This window comes from Jatropha curcas, chromosome 11 (genome assembly GCF_041381405.1).
Source record: "Jatropha curcas cultivar XTBG-Jc1 chromosome 11, XTBG_Jcur_1.0, whole genome shotgun sequence".
Taxonomy (NCBI): domain Eukaryota; kingdom Viridiplantae; phylum Streptophyta; class Magnoliopsida; order Malpighiales; family Euphorbiaceae; genus Jatropha; species Jatropha curcas.
In genome coordinates, this window is record NC_143161.1 from 12,855,105 (window position 1) to 12,874,028 (window position 18,924).

The following is an 18,924-nucleotide window of genomic DNA, read 5'->3' on the forward strand; positions in this document are numbered from 1 at the left end:
AATCATGCATAATCCATTGACACAGCCCATGCGGAGGATCTTGTAGAAAATGAGGCCTAAAGGGAAAACTTCCTACAAACTTTGATAGATAGTTTGCACAATAGTTGGCTTCCCTGTAAACATGAACAACTCGACATTACCAATCACTATTGAGAATATTTTGAATCGCAAGCACTAGTTTTTGAACAACATCGGAGGACTGAGCTTGGCCCTGAACTAACTGGACTGCGACTGTGTTATTACACTCAATAAGAAGATGAGATACACCCTAGCCCTTAGCTAGATACAAGCCCTCTAGCATCGTCCACAGCTCAGCATTGAGGACAGAGCACGAACCAAAATTAGAAACAAAACCTGTGAGCCATTTACCTTCATGGTTTCGAAGTAGATCTGTAACTGAAACAACCCGAATTTTTATTTTCAAAGATTTTCCAAATAAATTTAATGTACCGACAGCCTGGAAATTAATATTAATATTTTAGTGCAACTATCGTGAGAAACCGAACCGAAAACCGATTGAAAAAGCCGAAAACCAATCGAAAATCAAAGATTTGGGTTGAATCGAACCGAATCGAACCGGTTCGACCCAAACCATCTAGATTTTTCTTTTCTTTCTATTTCTAGCGCACCTCACTCCCCTCCCTCATATTTTTCTGCGCTTCCCGATCTCCGGCGACACCATCTCCGCCACCTTCTCCTCCTTTTCTTTCTTCTTCCCTGCACCTGCATTCACACCACTGTCCAGCAGCACCAGCAGCTCCAGTCGAGCGCCACTGCCGCTCGTCACCGGAGCAGCTCTGTTGCTCGTTCCGCTTTGTCCTAGCTCACGCAGCGCCACAGAGCGCGCAGTCAGACCCTTCTGTCAGGTCTGGCGCGCCCACAGCAGCAGCTCCAGCTGCAAGTCTTGCTGCCAGCCGCCTCTCTCCGCCTCTCTCCGCCACTGCTAGCTAGATCCGGCCACAAGCAGTTGCTACCCTTCAACCCGGCAACTCCCATTCTAGCAATTCGACAACAACTATTTTTGGATCGCCCGGGTCCATCTAGTGCTCCTCCAGGACAGAATCAAAGCTAGAATTTCGCTCTCCACCACTGTGAGTAATAATAAATAATGCATATCAACATGCATTTGCATAGCATTTTTTTTTACAAACCTTATATATACATATATATTTTTTTTTATATTAAAGCTCATATTTATTTTATGTTGCATAATTGTATATTTTTATGTATTTGGTGCAGTACATTGAAAGAATTGTTTGAATAATTGTGTTGTGCATATATTGTGATTTGTTTGTGTGGAATTGGGATGAAGTGGGTCACCATGGGACTGTGAGACCGTACCGTTATATGGATCCAATATGATTACTGTTAGCCGGGTAAATGGGAGATCGGCGCCCCCGTGTGCACCTACTGCTATGATCTGTGTGATATGGAAAACCACAGGTTGGTTTCTTTATTGGGCGCACCTGATAATCTAGATTTGATCGCAGCCCGCAGGGTGGCCTCCTGTTGTGAGCGCCTGATGATCTAGATTTGATGGAGACGACCGGGTTACCTCCTGTTGGTATGAAAAAGAAAAGAGAGAATGGAAAAACAATGAGAGGGCTGGTCAAGTGAGGATTAGACCGGTCGGCCAGTATGGGGGATCGGCTCCCTGGTGCACATGTGAGAGGATGAGCCATGTGGGAGGACGGCTCATCGGGGGTTCGGTGACTCCACTGACTAATCTCCACGTGATGTGATTAATTGAAGGTGATATTGTTTGTGGGTGCTGATGTAATGTCATCTGATTGACTGATGTGTGTTCATTCAGTATACTAGGGTGCATTTTGCTTGACTGTATGTGGTGTGTATTATTTATTATTATTCACTGAGTTGCAAAACTCACCCCCTAAACAAATCTCCCAGGTACTAGGAAGTTGCCGGTTCGACTGAAGCTCTGCACTCTTCTCCGCAGAGTTATAAATGTAAAATTTGTATTCCTGTTATTTAATTTGGACTGTATAAATTATATTTTTATCTGACTATTATTGAGCTCCGCAGTTATAGGGTTATGTATTTAAATTGGTTTTTATTGTTAGCACTACGCTATAAATTAATTATTGTTTAATTAGCTGCAGGTGAATCAGTAAGCCCATATTGTGATTATGATTTATTATGAATAGGCCCTGGTTAAATTTTATGTATTATTGAGATTGGGTCAGATGTTTGAAAAATTTTATCAACTTGTATCTTAAGTCATATGGGCTTACTGTTTTGATGAAATTGGGACAGATAGTTAGATAGATTGGATAATTTAGGCTTACTACGGGCCTCGGGGGCCTTAAGCTTACCTGGGCCCTAGTGCCGGTCCGGCCCACGGAAACGGGTCGTGACAGTAACGCCCTGTTTTTCCTATGTTTCAATAGTAGTTTACCGGTCTGTGAATAGTACCACCGGTCCGGAAGTCGGTATTATTTTTTGTCCGGAAAAATTACTATTTATGTTTTATATTTTATTTAACATTTTTGGAGCATGTATGCATGGTAGGTAGAAAGTAAGTAAGGAATATTTTTGGAGAATTTAGATAATTAGTTGAGCAATTATTTTTTATGGAGGAATATGAGGAATTATTTTTATGGAATAAATTAGAGAGTTTTGTGGAGATAAATAATATTTTGAAGAAATTTAATTGGAGAATATTTGGAGAAAAGACCAAAACACCCTCCAATTTGGAGAAAAGACCAAAATACCTCTTAGTTGCTTTATTAAAGGCAACCATCAATTATTGAGCAACAAAATTTTCGTTCTTCTTAGCCTTACACGTTTCCTCCTCCTCCTCCTCCTTCTTCTTCTTCTTCCTTTTCTTCAATTCTTACTTAGTAAACACTTAGGAAACACATCAAATTCACCCATCCAACTTGATTTAAGTACTAAATCTTAGAGAGTGAAGCTAGAGAAGTCATTTTTGGTGACTAATTTCAAGGAATTTGGTGATTTTTCTACTTGGGTCAAGAAAGTGATTTTATGATAATCACTAGCTCCTCTCAACTGATCAAACAAATCATCTATCCGAGGCAATGGATACCGATTCTTCACAGTAACTTTGTTAAGTTGTCTGTAATCAATACACAATCTAAGTGATCCATCCTTCTTCTTTACAAACAATACTGGGGCACCCCACGGAGATACACTAGGACGAATAAACCCCTTATCAAGCAATTCCTGAATCTGTATCTTCAACTCTTTCAACTCAGCAGGCGCCATCCGATACGGAGCAATGGATATCGGTGCAGTACCAGGCATAACCTCAATACTAAACTCAACCTCTCTCTCATGAGGTAAACCAGGCAACTCCTCTGGAAACACATCCGGAAAATCACATACTGTGGGTATATCATGGACATTAGGAGATTTTGACTCTGGAGCAAGTACACAGGCTAAATAGGGCTCACAACCATGCTGGATCAGTCTTCTAGCAGTAGAAGCAGAAATAACATTAGAGAGGTAATCCGACCTCTCACCCACAACTACAATCTCCTCACCAGATGAAGGCTGGAGTGTAATCCTCTTAAGTCTACAATCAATCATAACTTCATGTCTCGATAACCAATCCATACCCAAGATCACATCAAACTCCCGGAAAGGCAACTCTATTAGATCTCCCAGAAACACATGGCCATAGATTACCAATGGACAATCTCTATACACCCGATTAACGACGACACTATGACCTAAGGGATTAGTAACCTCAATATCATGCTCTAACATATCAGCATGCATATTACCCAATCTACCCACATGTATACCTAAATATGAATGAGTAGAGCCAGGATCAATCAAAGCATGGAAGTGAAATAAATGAGATCACATTATGTTAATAACTCATAGTTTACCATAACTTATTTATGATATCAAATGCATTTCTAAAGCATGATGTGTTGGTGTACATATGTACTGCATGTTCAAATTTAATAATTTTATGTATATAAGTGATTTTTAAGTATGTTGTCATCACAACATTGGTTTGTTGTGTTTTATGAGCACCACTGAGTTTTAAACTCAGCGCGTTGATTTTATCACGCACAGGTTGGAGATTGTGCTTGCTGCTTAAAGACCTAAAGAGTAGCATTAGAGATGAAGAGATATTTTGGTGGTTACTTAGTTTTTTTTTTTTTTTTTTTTGTAACTAAGAATTATGGCGTGTATAAGTATTACCATTTTGGAGACTGGATTATTTCATTTATAACTTAAGCATGTTATTGTAAATTATTTTGGTGTATATATATTTTGGGAGATAAACTTAGACTTATTTAATGGTTAGAACATTAGAAGTTGATGTGTTTAAATGAATGTATTGAATTGATGAATATTATACTGTTATTGAGGATATGAAATGCTAGAAGTGCTATTGTGTTGTTATTGGAGTTTGATGGGGTTTGGAGTTTGGATTTGGGAGTGCTTTGTATTCATATGTTTGGCAACTTCTATTTTTAGGGGAAACTCTTACAGTTTTTCTGTTGGACTCTCCCAAATCATTTTCAAAACAAAATATTCTTACTTGCTAAACTTATGAATACTAAGTCACTTCTAATTCATAATATGATTGTATGGTTTATATGTAGGTTAGGACGGTGCCTCCGGCACCGAATGTGGCATCCACCGTCGGGTCTTTCGGGATCGGGCGGTGGGTGTTACAAGATCACCTCCGTAAGCTCTTTGACCAATGAACAAAGCATTAGTGTTCCACTTACAAAAGGGAAGAATAGGTGGTTGCTAGAAAATCATCGACCAATCCTTAACATGCTGCCGGACCTCCATACTCAGACCTACACAATCTGGCTCATGAATAGCAGAAGCCAATGACATAATATCTCGTAATGTCCCATAAATGGAAATGTGCTCATCACAAAAAATCCACTTATTTCTCCTTTCCCAAATCTTCCAGCAACAGACAACAAAGGCTGTGCTCCAAGGGAACCCTGAGACATGCAAAACATTACTGGAAAGATTTTGTGTAAACCAATCCTTGAGGGAATCAGCCACATTGAAGAAATGGTCAGAACCAAGAACTTAAAGATTAACCCACAGCTGCTTCACGAAACAGCAATCACATAGGACATGTAACTCGTCCTCCACCAGACCTGCACAAATGGCACAATAAGGATCAATATTAAGGTGGCGCCTATAATGCTTCCCATTCGTGAGCAACTTCCTATTAAGAACCAACCACATAAAAACTCGGATGCATTGTGGTCCCTTCCATTTCCAAATGAAATCCCATTTACGTGAACTCGGAGCCTGACCATCTCCAGAAATCCAGCTATAGGCTGATTTGATCGAAAAAGCACCAGAACCAGTCAAGCTCCAATAGACATCATCAGAACCACAATCCAAAGCTGGGGGGAGGACTACCACAATACAAGCGATGATAGTGGGAGGAAGATAAATTGAGAACTTATCCAAATCTCATGATCCATCCCTCCTAACATAGTCCACCACAACCTCGTTAATTATAATCTCTGGAATAGGATGCAGAGTAACATTCTGAAGCGTGTCCAACTCCCAAACCCATTTGTCCTTCCAAAATCTCACAGTTTGACCATTGCCAACTGCATACATGGCACAATTCAGCAACTTGTCCCATGAATCCAATATACCTTTCTAAAAAGTAGAATTATTCGAGCGGGAGGCATCGGAGATACTGTTTGAGGAAACCTTATACTTACTAGTTAACACCCAAGCCCATAATGCAACTAAACCAGTTTTAATGCCCCAAGCCACTTTCATAAGAAAAGCTTTGTTAAGAGTACACAAATCCCGCAAACCTAAGCCACCACAAGACTTTGGCTTAGTAATATCTTTCCAGGGAATAAGGGCAATTTTCCTTTTATTAGTCGAGGAACCCTAGATAAAACCTCTACAGACTTTATCAATCTTAGAACAAATACTAACAGGCAGCCTCATCACTTGCATTGCATATTGGGGCATCGCTGCAAGAATTGAACTTGTGAGACTAATACAATCAGCTAGCGATAGTCTTGACGAATTCCAATTCGAAAACCACATATAAGCATTATCTATAGTATAAGAGTAAGAAGCAACGTTAGTTCTTCCATGAGTTAGGGCCACACCGAGATACTTGCCCAAACTATGTATAGTGCAAAACCCCAACTCTCTACTCAACTGGCATCAAAGACAACTGGTCTAGAGAGGCTTCATCCAATAAAATAAGATCATCTTTAAAGAATAAATGTGAAAGAGGGGGACCTCGATGAGAAAGATGAATCAACCTCCATCGACCACTGTCCACGGCTTGAAAAAGCGAAAGCCGCTCCAAACAGAGCACGAAAAGATAAGGGCTGAGTGGATCACCCTGCCGCAAGCCTCGAGAAGGATAGAAACTTTTTGAAAGCCCACCGTTCCATGAGATATGCATGGAAGAAGAAGAAATACATCTTATAATAGCATTAGATAGGGAATGAGTAATACCAACATCCAATAATGTATCCTGTAAAAAATCCCATCGGACCCTATCATAGGCTTTCTCGAGATCTACTTTAATAAGCATCGACTTCTTCGCACTTCTTCTGTTCCGCATATTATGAATAATCTCCTGGGTAACAATGATATTGTATGTGATGTGCCTACCCAGGACAAAGCTTGTCTGAGTTGGCTAATAACATGGGGCAAAATTTTCTTGAGACGATTAGCTATCGTTTTAGTGGCAATCTTATATGCTACATTACACAAGCTTATAGGCCTGAACTGATTAAGTTGGGAATGATCCTGGACTTTCGAAATCAACACTAGCAGAGTAGCTTTAAAATCTTTTCCCAAGTCTTCCCCTCTCAAGAATGCTTGAATGGTATTAAACGCCGACCTATTAACCGAACACCACTGGTGTTGAAAGAATGTTTGATTTGTTAAAATTTGTTAATAGAATTCAATTAATAAAAACTATTTGCTTTATGTCACGACCCATTTCCATGGACCGGACCGGCACTAGGACCTGGGTGGGCTTAAGGCCCCCGAAGCCCGTAGTAAGCCTATATTATGCAATTCTCATTTACTATTCATAACTGTGGATACAGGCCCAATAATCTATTTCAATTATGTATCACTAGTACAGTTCCTCTACAACCCACTAGAATACAATTGCGGAACTCTACCTGTATATTTACATCATCATTTATTTATTGTTTACAGTCTTCTATACTTATGTCTCAACTCCATAGGATTTTTCTTTCTTCTATTACCTGGAAAAAAAAATAGGCAGGCAGGAGTGAGCGCCAAACTCAATGAGTAGGGTTAGATAACCCTCTCACCCCACACAATCATACAAATGCTAAAATATTTTTATTTGTTTATCGATTAAATTTATGATCATGCAGTGTCACACAAATGACAATACAACAGCAACCACAATTATTATCACCTTCATATAATCACATCACGTGGAAATTAGTCAGTGGAGTCACCGAACCCCCGATGAGCCGTCCTCCCACATGGCCCATCCTCTCACGTGTGCACCAGGGAGCCGATCCCCCATACTGGCCGACCGGTCTAATCCTCACTTGACCAGCCCTCTCATTGTTTTTCCATTCTCTCTTTTCTTTTTCATACCAACAGGAGGTAACCCGGGCGTCTCCATCAAATCTAGATCATCAGGCGCTCACAACAGGAGGCCACCCTGCGGGCTGCGATCAGATCTAGATTATCAGGTGCGCCCAATAAAGAAACCAACCTGTGGTTTTCCATATCACACAGATCATAGCAGCAGGTGCACACGGGGGCGCCGATCTCCCATTTACCCGGCCAAATTTCATATCATATTCAGGATCCATATCACATATACCATTCTCACAAACCCATGGTGACCCACTTCATCCCAATTCCACATAAACAAAGCACAGCAATATCACATCACAGCGAATCAAGCAATACAAATAGTGCAGCACGATATGGCAATTCAACAAAATAATGCATGATAACATTTAGCCGTGAATGCATGAATGCAGGTGGATGATACTAGTTATCTAACACTACTCACAGTTCTTTATTGTCCTTTAAAGGACTGTCTTTATAGCCACATGCTTCCAGCTTTTGTTCTCGCATTTTGGTATTCCATAAACCTTTAAAATAAACAAGAAAATTCTAAATAAGAATTTTAATTCAAAAACTTATATTTCACATTCATTTATTTATTTCGGTTACCGGTCATTTAATTCACTTGTTATATATGCATATATATATCTGGGTCTTCTCCTAAATTTTTTTCTACGTAATCTACTCTCGATATTAATTTCAATTTTTATTTTTCTACCGAACTCTATTTTACTTTCTACCGAAATTTATTTTATTTTTCTACCGAAATTTCGGCGGCATCTCCCCTAAAAATTGGACTATCCACCTGTTAAGATATCAACAGTTCATCAAATATTTCAAACCACACAGCCCATCCATCGGGCAATCAAACAAGTCAATTTCTCCCATCCTCCATATTTTCCATATCAACATAAATTTATAAATGTTTCTTTAATTCTATATATCATCATTCCTAACAATTTATTTATTACACGAATTTAATTTTAATTATTCAAGTAATTTTTATTAATCAATGGATCAACACTAAATTAAATTAATTTAGTAGATCTAACCAAATTAAATTCATTTAACTAATCAAAATTGCTAAATCAAATTAATTAATCAAGATTACTAAAATCGATTTAATTCACTAAAATTACTAAAATCAAATTAATCAACTAAATTATTAAAATTAAACTAACTAACATGACTAAATTTAATTAACTACCATGAATAAAATTAAATTAATTAACGAAAATGCATTTAAATTAATTTATACCCCAAATATAATTTTTTGTAGAATTTCTGCTAGATCGGAAATTTCCACGCGTGCCGGATCGGAGAGCAGTGGCTGTTGGTGGTCGGAGGCGCGCTGGAGCAGCGACTAGGCGGTGGCGATGGCGCGACGTTTTCTCGAACGAAGACAGAGGGAGGTTGGGTCTGCTCGTGCCGCGCGATCTGACCCAGGAAGCTGGTGGAGGCGCTGCGACGTGGAGCGGCTGGACGTGGCGCCGGAGCTGCGTGCGGTGGCGCTCGGTGGTCGATCGCCTCTGCTGGAGCGGCTGGAACACAACGCCGACGCAGATCCAAGGAAGAAGAAAGGAAAAGGAAAGAAAGAAGAGAAAGAAGAAGAAGAAAAAGAAGAAGAAGAAGGAGGAGGAGGAGGAGGAGGAGGAGGAGGAGCGGCGCTGCTCCTTGCATGTGCGAAGAAGAAGAGAGAAAAAAATAAAAAGAAAGGGAGTGTTTCTAGAGGTTTCAAGGCCATTCCGGTTCGATTCGAACCGGTTTGGTCCAACTCAATGATTTAGCTCGATTTTTATTTGATTTGTAGGTTTTTCACTTGGTTTTCAGATTATCCGTGTGGTTTTCAAAAAAATCGCTTTGATTCCCGAGTTTGGTTTGATTTAATTTTATTATTCAGTTAGGTTAGAAAACATTCCCTTCATTTACTCAATAAAAATAGTAACAGTAATAATATTTGATTTTAGTTTATATACCAATTACATACATAATCATATATTTAAAATCAATTAATAATTTGTATCCTATTTTACTTCATCAACATTTTAAGCATTGTCCAATCGAAAATCCCGAATAATCCGTTTTGGGCTTGGGCCCAATTCAAATTTGGACTCAAAGTTAGAATTGCTCGATCGTAACAACCCATATTATCAAAAATTCAGATTTTTGATTTAATAAAAATTCCAAAGTTTAGAAAATAAAAATTCGGGGTATTTCAATCTCCCCCCCTTAAGACAATTCGTCCTCGAATTGAATCTAGTGGGAAAGAATAAGAATGGATGCATGGAAAATTTTAAAGTTGCAAGAAATTGCTTCCAATACCAAAGAGACAGCTCAAAAGCGAAAATACATATCGAGAAAACAAAGTGAGTGGGGGTATTCTGATTGTACTTCTACCGCCAATTATTATATTTAGAATAAAATTTCGTTCAAGCTACATAGTACCACCTAGCCGAAGCTTATTTACTTTCATTTAAAAAATTAATTTATTTGTTTCCATATGAACGTTCAGTTTATACTTTATTTATGAAATAATAGCAAGGTCCTACTCCACATTTATAATACATAAGCTAATTGTTAAATTTTTCCATCCAAGTTTTAAAATATAGTATCAATTTATCTATCTCATCTTTTCTTATTTATGTCTAACAAGGTATTTACAACTTCCTTAAATTTATCCATTTAACCTTATCATTTCTAGTTTCTCAGGTTAGCACACTGCCACCTGTTGTTATCGTCTCAACCTCAACTAATAACTGTACATTTCACTAATTTAACCTCTTGAAGTTTAATTGTTTAATCTATTAATGGGTTGTTTACATCTACTACTGTTATCATTTTCAGATAGCCCCATAATCAACGTAAGTCAAAGCATTGTCTCATAGAAGAGTCAACTTCGAATATTCTTTTTCTTTACCGACAACCATCCTGTCAGGATTTAAATTAATTAATTTTAATATTTATCGAAGACTTCGGAGAAATTAATTGCCACATGTTTCAATTGTACTTTATTAACATGTCTTTTAACTCCAAAACATCCCCTAAAGTTGAATAATTTTCTTATGATCTAGCAACTACCCAAAACTTCAAATTTAAATATCACGACTCTCTAGTTCTGATTTGTCACAAGTCATTATAGTCTAAAAGGCATAATACTAAAAATTACAGTTCTTAACGTATCTATCTTTAAATTTTTATTGATTTCTATTTCTTATTTTGAGAAAATTTCTGCCTCATCAGATTCACTTGTACTAATAGTCTACGATACTAGCTATTTCTTGTGCATTTCATCGAATGTGTGTACTAACTAAGGAGTTTTGAGTAATTTAAGAATCCTCATTTATTAATACTCTCACTATACATTGTTTCACTGACAGATTAATCGTTTATTCAAAATTCGACTAATGAGTTGACGACTATACTCTAGGTCGACCATCCTATGGGTAACTGACCATTACAAACAATTTCAAAATAATTTTCCTTTTCCACTGTTAAAAATATCGGCATGTCACTCATATATAACTTTGAAATTCTTATAATAGAAATTTGCATTTCACTTTTATTTCCTTCAAAAACCAATATCAATGGTAATATAACCTATTTTCGAAAAGTTTGAAAATCAACACCCATTGTATTTTCTAAAATCTTTTTGTATTTAACACAAAAATGAATTGTCTATCTCCACGAGGACAGTCCTCAACTCATCTAGTTCCAGTCTACTGTTACATAGTTCATTCCTAAATAATCCTCTTAAACCAAAAATATTCTAATCTCCATTATTACTATTCCTTTCTCTATTATTAGTCTGTCAAATAGACTGGTCCACACCTTAAATTTTTCCAAAATTTATTTTCATTAATGATTTATTATTTATATTTATATTATTATTATTATCTTATCTTTATTTATTTAGTTATTTTTTCAAACTTTTGCCCAATTATTCACTAGCCACTTTTGATTATACTTAAAAGTACTACAATCTTACCCGTCATACTAATTTCTCCAAAGGAAATTTTTACATGCTTCTTTATTATGTCCAGTCATTCTGCCTCACCTCAATATGACATATCCAGTTAACATTATTTTCTTTCACATAATTAATTCACCTTTTTCTCCTTTATACTGTTTTAATTACTCCATCTAAATTCTACATATCAACATCCACCTCAATCAATACCTTTCATTATCCTTAGACACAATTTATCGTTTCTACATCTGATTCTTTTTAATTATGCCTCTAGGTCTCTATTCTCCTTAATGTTATACTTTAAATAATTTACAAATTTTCTCTTTTTACATCCTTAAATTTTGCCTCAGTTAATTGAGGATTTCTTGTCTAGTATGATTATTTGTCCTAAACCCTCATTTTCTAACCCTTAATTTAATTTAAATTACAATTTCCACTTTTTATTACCTAACCGTAACATTTCTAGAATTTAATCTATATCTTAATTGAAATTTTCATTCAAATTCATATTCTATACCATTTATTATTAATTTATCAGTATCAATTTCTGTAAGCCTAATTTAGTCCTCGGGATAGACAATAAAATAAATCAAACATGTAATTCTTGTAAATCATTTAAATTCTAAAATCAAACAAATTTTGACATGCCGACAGAATAATAAAACCAAGCAATTAATTGAAACTTCACAATAAAAACAAGTTCCAATACGCAAATAATCAAACATTTTTTTTTCTTTTTTTTTTTTTCAAATCATAGTTTAAATAAACTCACGTTCTTATTGTCTTTAAAACTCCCAATTCTTTTCTAAACAATTTCAAATAATTTTTGAAGCAGTGTCTCTTGTCGAATCAAGGTGTACTGGGTGATCAGGCCATTACACCAATTTCCAACTGATCTTCTGCTTCAAAATAGATGGAGGGAATTTAGCAAAGCTCAAAATATTTATTTTATAAACGTCAGTTACCCAGACCTATTTATAATTTCCTATTATTTATGTCCCTTTAGTTCTCATCCTAAGTTTCATACAGATTTCCTTCCGTTCTCGTGCACGATGCGTCCACCGGCACTAAAATGGAATTCAATCCAGACTACAACTCCTTTGTTGGTTACGGCCGATCCAACATAGGAGTCCTATACTTCTTTTCCTATGTTCCGCAATTGATTCCTAAGGCCTAACTTATGCTCTGATACCAACTTTGTCACGACCCATTTTCATGGACCGGACCGGCACTAGGACCTGGGTGGGCTTAAGGCCCCCGAAGCCCGTAGTAAGCCTATATTATGCAATTCTCATTTACTATTCATAACTGTGGATACAGGCCCAATAATCTATTTCAATTATGTATCACTAGTACAGTTCCTCTACAACCCACTAGAATACAATTGCGGAACTCTACCTGTATATTTACATCATCATTTATTTATTGTTTACAGTCTTCTATACTTATGTCTCAACTCCATAGGATTTTTCTTTCTTCTATTACCTGGAAAAAAAAATAGGCAGGCAGGAGTGAGCGCCAAACTCAATGAGTAGGGTTAGATAACCCTCTCACCCCACACAATCATACAAATGCTAAAATATTTTTATTTGTTTATCGATTAAATTTATGATCATGCAGTGTCACACAAATGACAATACAACAGCAACCACAATTATTATCACCTTCATATAATCACATCACGTGGAAATTAGTCAGTGGAGTCACCGAACCCCCGATGAGCCGTCCTCCCACATGGCCCATCCTCTCACGTGTGCACCAGGGAGCCGATCCCCCATACTGGCCGACCGGTCTAATCCTCACTTGACCAGCCCTCTCATTGTTTTTCCATTCTCTCTTTTCTTTTTCATACCAACAGGAGGTAACCCGGGCGTCTCCATCAAATCTAGATCATCAGGCGCTCACAACAGGAGGCCACCCTGCGGGCTGCGATCAGATCTAGATTATCAGGTGCGCCCAATAAAGAAACCAACCTGTGGTTTTCCATATCACACAGATCATAGCAGCAGGTGCACACGGGGGCGCCGATCTCCCATTTACCCGGCCAAATTTCATATCATATTCAGGATCCATATCACATATACCATTCTCACAAACCCATGGTGACCCACTTCATCCCAATTCCACATAAACAAAGCACAGCAATATCACATCACAGCGAATCAAGCAATACAAATAGTGCAGCACGATATGGCAATTCAACAAAATAATGCATGATAACATTTAGCCGTGAATGCATGAATGCAGGTGGATGATACTAGTTATCTAACACTACTCACAGTTCTTTATTGTCCTTTAAAGGACTGTCTTTATAGCCACATGCTTCCAGCTTTTGTTCTCGCATTTTGGTATTCCATAAACCTTTAAAATAAACAAGAAAATTCTAAATAAGAATTTTAATTCAAAAACTTATATTTCACATTCATTTATTTATTTCGGTTACCGGTCATTTAATTCACTTGTTATATATGCATATATATATCTGGGTCTTCTCCTAAATTTTTTTCTACGTAATCTACTCTCGATATTAATTTCAATTTTTATTTTTCTACCGAACTCTATTTTACTTTCTACCGAAATTTATTTTATTTTTCTACCGAAATTTCGGCGGCATCTCCCCTAAAAATTGGACTATCCACCTGTTAAGATATCAACAGTTCATCAAATATTTCAAACCACACAGCCCATCCATCGGGCAATCAAACAAGTCAATTTCTCCCATCCTCCATATTTTCCATATCAACATAAATTTATAAATGTTTCTTTAATTCTATATATCATCATTCCTAACAATTTATTTATTACACGAATTTAATTTTAATTATTCAAGTAATTTTTATTAATCAATGGATCAACACTAAATTAAATTAATTTAGTAGATCTAACCAAATTAAATTCATTTAACTAATCAAAATTGCTAAATCAAATTAATTAATCAAGATTACTAAAATCGATTTAATTCACTAAAATTACTAAAATCAAATTAATCAACTAAATTATTAAAATTAAACTAACTAACATGACTAAATTTAATTAACTACCATGAATAAAATTAAATTAATTAACGAAAATGCATTTAAATTAATTTATACCCCAAATATAATTTTTTGTAGAATTTCTGCTAGATCGGAAATTTCCACGCGTGCCGGATCGGAGAGCAGTGGCTGTTGGTGGTCGGAGGCGCGCTGGAGCAGCGACTAGGCGGTGGCGATGGCGCGACGTTTTCTCGAACGAAGACAGAGGGAGGTTGGGTCTGCTCGTGCCGCGCGATCTGACCCAGGAAGCTGGTGGAGGCGCTGCGACGTGGAGCGGCTGGACGTGGCGCCGGAGCTGCGTGCGGTGGCGCTCGGTGGTCGATCGCCTCTGCTGGAGCGGCTGGAACACAACGCCGACGCAGATCCAAGGAAGAAGAAAGGAAAAGGAAAGAAAGAAGAGAAAGAAGAAGAAGAAAAAGAAGAAGAAGAAGGAGGAGGAGGAGGAGGAGGAGGAGGAGGAGCGGCGCTGCTCCTTGCATGTGCGAAGAAGAAGAGAGAAAAAAATAAAAAGAAAGGGAGTGTTTCTAGAGGTTTCAAGGCCATTCCGGTTCGATTCGAACCGGTTTGGTCCAACTCAATGATTTAGCTCGATTTTTATTTGATTTGTAGGTTTTTCACTTGGTTTTCAGATTATCCGTGTGGTTTTCAAAAAAATCGCTTTGATTCCCGAGTTTGGTTTGATTTAATTTTATTATTCAGTTAGGTTAGAAAACATTCCCTTCATTTACTCAATAAAAATAGTAACAGTAATAATATTTGATTTTAGTTTATATACCAATTACATACATAATCATATATTTAAAATCAATTAATAATTTGTATCCTATTTTACTTAATCAACATTTTAAGCATTGTCCAATCGAAAATCCCGAATAATCCGTTTTGGGCTTGGGCCCAATTCAAATTTGGACTCAAAGTTAGAATTGCTCGATCGTAACAACCCATATTATCAAAAATTCAGATTTTTGATTTAATAAAAATTCCAAAGTTTAGAAAATAAAAATTCGGGGTATTTCACTTTATCATTCTCCTTTTTTGTTTTTAGAGATATTAATTATTTTACTTTTAATTAAATTTTTATCTATTAATTATTTAAAAATTCATTGTATAATTAAACGATATATTTTAATGCATTTATTTTATATATTAGAGTATCTATACTTAATTATGATGAAAAAAGAAATATTTGTAATCTATTGAATCAATAAAAACAACACTCTTTCATAATTTTAATACAAAGATATTATTTATGTTAAACTCTTAAGCAAACAAATAAGTACATCATAATCATCAAAAAAACTTAAATAGAAGATTTGAATGTAGAGAAAGATTACTTTTTAAAATATATAATAAATGCGACGAGTAAGTACAATGAATATCAATGAGTATAAATATGCACATTAAAAAATACTAGTATTTTTAAATGTGTGTATTTATATTTTTTTAAATCTTAAATAATCTTCATTCTTTTATGCTACACGCAAAAATTAGAAGATTTTTAAAAGAGAAATAAGCTATCCAATTTTATTTTCAATAATGCTCAATTTTGTTATAAAATTAATAAACCTATTTTAAAATTTTGTTATAAAAAATTGAGTATTATTCCTTAATTATTTTATATTAAAAGCAGTGTTTTAAGAACCGGATTGGTCAGTGAACCGGTGAAGGTAGGGGTTCACTGAACTGGAAGGTTTGACTGGGTTCAATATAGTTCAACTGGATTTTTATATAATATTTTTAAATATATTTATTAAATAAAATTGAAAATATAGGTTAAAAAAAACTTTGATCTCAAAATAAAAAACAGTTTCAAATTTGACTTTTACAAAAAGAATAAAAAATTAGTAAAAATTTAAACAAAAAGAATAAAATATGTTAAATTTACTATAATTCCTCAAAAAAAATTTACTACTAAAAAAAATCAATTAATTACCATAAAATATATTATTATTTTTCACACATGTTAAGCAATTTAATTATTTTAATTAACATATTAGGACTTTGAGTTTAGAAATAAAGAGGCCTAAAAAATAAAAAATTAGTGGGCCCAATTTTTAAGAGGTCCAAATTAAAAAAAAAGGCCTACATTTTATGTAAATACCTAGAAATTGAATCAAGCTAGTTTTTTACCTACCCGGTTCACCTGTTTTTAGCCGGTTTTCATCCAATTTTTGCTGGTTTAGGTCGATTTTTACACATCTGATTTTCCTATTGCAACCTGAACCGAACCACAGTCCGATTTCTGATTGAACCTGTCGAACCGGCCGGTTCGGTTCGGTTTTCAGAATAATGATTAAAAGGGACTAAATTAAATTACTTGATTAAGTCATATTTGAAATTTTATCAAATTATGAAACCATAATTGAAATTAAATTAGTCACACTTATTCAGAGTTGAGATTAAACTAAATCAAGACACCCTGATTGAATTAAATTAAGTTACCATTCATTTCAAATTCTGTTTAAATAATTAAATGTGACTAAATTAAGTCACAAGTCTTCACACTTAAAGTTAAATTAAATTAATGCGCGAGTTTAGAATCAAATTAAATTATATTTGATCGCATTTGAAATATAAATTTAAAACACCATAATTTCAACTAAATTAAATTAACTTGAAATTTATTAAATTGAAATTAAATTAAGCCATACTTGAAATTAAATTGATTTTAAAACAACCTAATTGAAATAAATTAAGTCACATTAATTTGGATTAAATTGATCCACTCTTGGTTAAATTACACTTAATCACATTTGAAATTAAATTAAATTAAGACACTCGAATTAAAATTAAATTAAGTAATAATTGATTAAGTTACACTAGAAACTAAACTTGATTAAACTACATTTGGAATTTTATTAAATTGAGATATGCTAATTAAAATTAAATTAAATCATATTTCGCTAAGTCGCACTTGAAATTTTATTAAATTGCAAACCCTAATTGAAGTTAAATAATATATATGTGTGTTAGATTTTAAATCCTAACATAAAAGATACAATATTTTGATTTTCTTAAACAACTATTGTGAATATAAATGGTAGGTAATTATCATTATTATGTTTTCGTTTCTCTCTGTTTTAGAGCTTGAAGAACCCATTTTTAAAGTAAGAAATGAGTACGGGTTTCATGAAATGAAATCCATTTTTGATTATCCAAACATAATGAAAGAAATAATAAATAAACTTTTTCCACCAGAAATTGCACTCCAACTGCATTTTCCTGGAACTCAAAGACATTTTTTTAAACCCACTATACCCAAGATCTTGAACGACATCGTTCTAGTATCCTAATTTCGCTCTTTATAATCTGTCGAGGAAAAGAATAAAAACTCTGGAAACAGTTATAAAAATCCAGTTGAAAAAATCCACAATGGTAATGAAAATAAAGGAAATGATACGAAAAGAAAGAAGCAAAAACCCTTTCTCCTTAAAAACCAAATTTTGGTTTAGAGCATAGAAGCCTTTTCTACAGCAACATAAGCAAACGTGTTGTTTTACAAGAAACAAGAAACCACCTGGAGAAAGCTCTGGTTACAGGATTGAGACAAGACTAACTGGTCTTTTTTTTTTTTTTGTTTTTTTCTTTCTTAGTTCTGAATGCTGAATTTAAATTTCTATATTATTGAACTTAATTATTAAGAAACGATATTAAAAACTGAATACTAAATGATTAAGATTGTTTGGTAAATAAGATTGTTCAATTATCTTAGTAAATATATTGTTGCATTTTTAATCTCCTATTTAAACTAAATTTATTTAAATTAAATTTGAACTATTTTTTTTTTTAAACTAAATAAGTTCAAACTAAATCTTTGGTTAGAGCTAAACCCCATGGTTAATAAATTAATAATTTAATTTAATTTGAAGTCTATGGTTAATCTTTTGCTAATAGATTAATAATTAATTTAATTTGTTATTGGTGAATTACGCAGTCAACTAGCCTATCCTCACACTGCTGCTAGTTGTTTTGGAAATCACCATCATCAAAATCGTTGGATATGGCGGCAAGGTAACGGAATCAATGGAGGATGGTAAATTCATAGATCTGAAAATGAAAACGGATGTTACTAAGGTGGCCTTGATTCTTCGCAACAGATTTGGCTAACTTTACGGTGGCGGCGGCAAGGCTTGACGGCGGAAGCGAAAACCACGAAGATAATATCAGTTGACAGCAGGAGAAGACCGAGCAAGGGAACAATGAGAACCAATTGATAATTTTAACATTATTTTTCATCTTTTTGCTCCAATAAGCTTATTAGCTGAGGGATTCAGCTATGGTTGTTAGCTTATTCAAAAAGATCAATTTCAGTTTACAAATTCAGAAATGGAGCTT

General features: G+C 35.0%; 2 long non-coding RNA genes across 2 annotated transcripts; both read right to left on the bottom strand.

The window, feature by feature from the left end:
- Positions 1-7,103: 7,103 nt before the first annotated feature.
- Positions 7,104-9,248, bottom strand: LOC149492601 (uncharacterized). The gene is made up of 3 exons (XR_016318914.1): positions 8,846-9,248; positions 8,033-8,114; positions 7,104-7,238 (listed from the first exon to the last, which is right to left on the bottom strand). It is a non-coding gene; the product is annotated as an uncharacterized LOC149492601 (long non-coding RNA).
- A 3,680-nt stretch (positions 9,249-12,928) lies between these two features.
- LOC149492602 (uncharacterized) lies at positions 12,929-15,049 on the bottom strand. Its single transcript, XR_016318915.1, has 3 exons — positions 14,647-15,049; positions 13,834-13,915; positions 12,929-13,039 (listed from the first exon to the last, which is right to left on the bottom strand). It is a non-coding gene; the product is annotated as an uncharacterized LOC149492602 (long non-coding RNA).
- Between the last annotated feature and the right edge of the window lie 3,875 nt (positions 15,050-18,924).